This window comes from Miscanthus floridulus, chromosome 14 (assembly GCF_019320115.1).
Source record: "Miscanthus floridulus cultivar M001 chromosome 14, ASM1932011v1, whole genome shotgun sequence".
Classification (NCBI taxonomy): domain Eukaryota; kingdom Viridiplantae; phylum Streptophyta; class Magnoliopsida; order Poales; family Poaceae; genus Miscanthus; species Miscanthus floridulus.
The window spans coordinates 32,138,474-32,143,603 of NC_089593.1; the positions used below are offsets into that span (position 1 = coordinate 32,138,474).

At 42.9% G+C, this 5,130-nt stretch overlaps 1 long non-coding RNA gene across 1 annotated transcript; it reads left to right on the forward strand.

The window, feature by feature from the left end:
• Positions 1-3,215: 3,215 nt before the first annotated feature.
• LOC136506028 (uncharacterized) lies at positions 3,216-4,833 on the forward strand. The gene is made up of 2 exons (XR_010771390.1): positions 3,216-3,396; positions 4,426-4,833. It is a non-coding gene; the product is annotated as an uncharacterized lncRNA (long non-coding RNA).
• Positions 4,834-5,130: the final 297 nt, after the last annotated feature.

The window sequence follows — 5,130 nt, forward strand, 5'->3', positions numbered from 1 at the left end:
ATAGTACCATCCCTAAAGCCTCCATGGAATCAAATTCTTCAGTAGATTGCAAACCATGCCAATCTACTAAGGCTCTATGCAACTGATGGAATGCTTTGGGATACATATGAAAGTTATCAAAGCATCTTTGTCTGATGGACAAATTCAGCTAAACCCATTGTAGGCCTGACAAATCTGGGACATGCAACGAAGGGTTCAGCACTGGACCTTGACTTGAGCAGGCAACTAATACATATGCTCCGACAGCGGCAGCATACCACAATGCCCAGAAATCACTATCACTCGAAGTTACACTTGAATTGATCTCTAATTCATCACTGCTTTCTTCACTACTTTCCATGCCGATAACAATCTGCAAACAAAAAGATGGACAGGTTTAATCACTTCTCAGTACAAATGAATGGATCTATGATAAGCACACTACACACCTCACTACTGCGCTGTCCTGCCTGTTGAAGCTAGTCAAACCCAGTAGCCTTACTGCAAGAAAGAAGTCGAAACAATTCAGAGCAAATATTTATATGGCTCACCCATTTCTCTGCCCAACATTAAGAACATAGTGCACTGAATGAAGATTACACAGCAAATTACAAACAAGATACAGCGACTTTAATTATTCAAACATAGTTTGGCAAACAGGATACGATACATCGATGCAAAGTAATGAACTACTAAACAAGATCGAAAAAACAACTCAAAATAAACTACTAAACAAGATTCGAAAAAATAACTCAAACACCTCGACGACAGAACAACTAGAACATGCAAGTTAACGCTAACGACCACCCTTGCAACTACTTCATGCCCTGGCTCTAGGTCCAATCGATCCATCCAATGCGACCCTTTGTTGATTTCATCAGCACGTATTGCTTAGCGCGTTTCTCATCACGGAACAGATCTAAAGCCTTGTAATACAGCACTGTCGCTTCTTTAACACCATCATGTGCTAGTAATTCCATCGCTTCGGCCATATAATCAGGCTCTTGGGTCTGGGTCGGGATCGCTCATGATAAGTCTTAGCAATAAGGCTATCTGATATGGCTTTCATGTAGCGCCCAATGGGATGTTGGCTGTCATCCATGTTGTCCATGCTTGCCCTTTTGGAAGAGGTGCCGCCGGAGCGGCCGATGTGGCCCGATGACCTCATTGGTGAAGTGGGTGGTGTACCAAAACCACCGACTGATAGGTAAGTACCCCTGTTGGGAGTGCTCGAGCCATAAAGAATGGTCAGTTCTTTCAAGAAAGGAGGTGGCTTGGCACGTGCTCCACCAGCCTGACTGGTTTCCTGCAAGGGAAGGCATGGTTAGCATCGTAAGACCGAACCACATGCACAATTTTGAAGAACTGTAAAAGCAGAAGCAATGTGGAGTGCACGTACCGTGTAGTGAGTTTGCAACCATTCATCAGTAGCGGCAGTGCCACCAGTTCTCTTGTCACGCCCGAGTCTAGTTCTTTTTTGAAGGTTCTTCCACTCTCTTTATTTCTTTTTCAAATTGTTCAATTTGGTTTGTAACTGGCTTTCTATATAAATCACGCCTGCTTTAACTATGAAATTGCCAACCACATTCGTCCAGCCTTCATTTGTGGGCCCCTGATTGGTGAAGTTGTTTTTGTCCTTCTCCTCAATGCAAAGGTCAAGAAATATTTTGGTTATTTCATTGTCCCAATTTGCACGCTTTCCCGCCATCTGTTTGAACATGTACAATTTCTAGTATGTTTCCAGTACTTACGTTACATACTTATGACAACAACACATAACACGATAGAGTGGTGGCATGTCATTGAATCTATACTTGCCTTGATTCTGCGCTTCTCTCGTTCTGCACGCAGGCTGTCCCGAGCTTGAGGTGGATACCGTGGAGTGCAGGACACTGTGGACGAATTAGGTGCCAGGGTGGACAACCTTGAGCAGCTTGCACCAGATGAAACTCGTAGCTAGAGACAACAACGCAGGTAGGACGAGGTGTGATTCAGTAAAGCATTGTTTACAAAAGAGACTCTGTGCTTAGCTTTTGTCATATTGATTTGTACTTTGTAATTAAAAAACTTGGTTTGCTATTTGTTAGCTTTTCATAGCTCAAAGTTGAAACTTGTAGTTTTGTTGGATTGTATAGCTTACACAGATGGTCGAATAAAGACTATTCCTTTCTCACATAAAGACTATTCCTTTCTCAAATGAACATTCCCACTGATTCTTCAAATTTGACACTATACTACCACCACATGTATACCGCCTAGTATCCCAGTCTATTTGTCGTCCTTTCTGAAATTCCCTAAATGGGGCCAATAAACTCCTGAATACTCTGTTTAGTCTTTATATAAAATGGTCAATTTTAGAGGAATACAACTTGTTTTGGTTTCTTCTACCTGGGATATCAAAATCCCCCTAGAGTTCACTATTTTCTTTGGCTTCTGTCAAAAAACAAGTTATTAACTAGAGATACCTATTTTCGGGTACGGAACAAACCTTGCACAATCGGAGCTAGCATCGGGTGGGGTGGATCTGGCGTCGGCGGCTGGTACTGTGGCTAGGCGAGAGTAAGCTCACGTACGGGCAGTGAGTGGATAAGACTGGAAGCGGCGGCAATGGACGGATAAGTAAAATACAGGGCGGTGAGTAAAAGACGCGTCTGTAATAAGGAAAAAAAAGCAACTACTTATCACTCGCGGGGATCAAACCTTAGATCTCCAGGTCCACAAACTAAGTGTCTTACCATTGCGCTACGCTTCTAAGTTCGATTGAAGTGCCCCATAATATTTTTATGACTCTTTAGTAGTGGTAGACTAGTTTGTGCTATGGAAAAATGGACAAAAATATATCCCACACTAGGGATCGACCCTGAGACCTCTGCCTGAACAAGTTCTAAAGTTACCATTCTACTACGATCATGATTTCAAACAGGGAGTGGTTTTAATCTTTTTAAAAGTATTTGAATACATTAAAAATTGGGGAACCGCATCCGCATCCAAAGGAATATATTGGAATTGGAACTGTCGTCTCATCCACTACTCTCGCCGCCCCCGCTGCCACAGCCGTCCCTGCAACCGCACGCCGCCGAGATGATGAGGCTAGAGAAGAGCCAGAGGGACCCAAGCACTGGGGGTACGCCCCTAGGTCCTCCTCACCGGCCATGCCCTCATTAGTGGCGGTGAAGGAGGAGGACGCCCTGCCCCCCCCCCCCCCCCCCCCCCCCCCCCCCCCCCCCCGCCAAGGTTCAACAAGAAGGCGTCTAGGAAGAAGGTCGTGCCCGCCTCATCCTCGCCGTTGAACAAGAAGGCCACGCGCTCTTCCTCGGTGGCGGGCCCTCCTCGGCAACGGGGCCTTACTCGGCGGCGGCGAGGAAGGAGAAGCAGCCGACGGCGCCAGTGGTGGCAGAGAAGTGCAGCCACTACGAGGTGGGAGACAAGTCTTGCCATTGGTTTCTCCGCGAGGGTGTGAACTACGCAGGCGGTGAAAGCCCCGTCCCTGGCCAGCTAGTAATGCACATTAGGGTTTCGTTTTTCTTTGTTAGGAACAGTTAGGGCACACTCATTTGCCCTGAATTCATTTGCTTACAAAATCCAAATCTTCAGGGCTTAGTACCTTGTAGTAATCAATCGTGATGAAATTATTTGGACTGCAGAACTGCTATGTACTATCCCCTGAACTAGGAATGCTGCAGACATGCAGTAAATGTGTTAGATACTTCCAACAATTAAACATAAGTAAATAACATGAATGTCATAACTCATAAGGATTAAAATTGGTGCTAATAAAAATTGAGGTATTCGCAAATCAGTTTTGCTTTTAGTTAAGTAATAATATGTTGGTATTTCCATATAAAGTCTACTTTTTCATGAATCCATATGGAAAGGAGGTGCTGAACGATGCGTGCTCTACAACTACTAGATTAATTTATTCAGAAATTGTAAACCATTGATACTGCACAAAAGTTAAATGGATCATTATATTATTGCGTCATTTGAAGTTACAACGATAGGATGTCGTAATGCACCAAAATCACTAACTAATCCAAATCACAAGCAAAAGAAGACTGGAGGAGAAAATACCTAAGATAATCAATTTGAGTTGGCATAGAGTATGGTATTAATTTCTTCTATTCTGTTCCTGTATGCATGCATGCATCTGTTCTGTTCCTGCATGCATCTTTTCTGTAAAAGGAAAAATTTATGACTTTAAATTAGCTATGCTTGTATTTTTCCACCCGTAGCTTGCTGTTATAGTTGTTTTATTTGTAAAGACTGGACTGTCATGGCTATTTTCCTGAACTATCATGGCTATTTTTGAAAACTGTCATTGCTGCCTTTTGCTGTGAAGCCAAGTGAAAATGTGAATGTTTTGATCTAGTGAAGCTTGCTCTGCTACCTTATATGAAGCTGTGATATATCATAGATGTTGCTAACTGTTTGTGTTCATGTATGTAGGTTCGATCTTATGACATCCCTCGATCTACCATATGGAGGGGGCCCTGCAAGTGGCTGTGAAACCCATCGTGCAAAGCCTGGACAAAATGCAGCAGACTCTTGGCGAACTTCTGAAGAATGATGGGAATGAGGGTTTGAATAAGGAGATGGATGACTTTGGTAGGCATCTGTCGGTCGTGGTTAAGAATGTGAATGACCTCCACAGCAAGCTCAACAGGGCGCCATGAATCCATAGCCGGCGAACCACTAATGTTATCATGCTATCGTGTTGACTTTTGCTGAACTCTGTTCTTTTCTGTGATGTACTCGTATGTAGTAACTATATATATTATGTCAGACCCTGGTGGTGATAGACAACTTATGGCTGGAACATCTACCTATCTATCTATATATTAATATATATATCTATTGTTTGCTGGTTTGTCAATTGTTGGTATGAATCTCTATGGCTGCTGCAATGTTAACTGTGTATGTATGTTTGTCAATTGCTCATAAGTGTGTAACTAGATGCTTCTCCTGTGATATGAATGTATGCCTATGTGTATTGCTCATATGTGTGCTGATATGCATGACATGAGAGATCAAATGAAGTAGTCTTCGACAGTGGTTCAAGAACATTCAGATGCCTGATAACAATTGGACTCTATGATGTACTTTGGCTGGAAATGCATCTATCTATATATTATTACATATCTATTGTTGTTG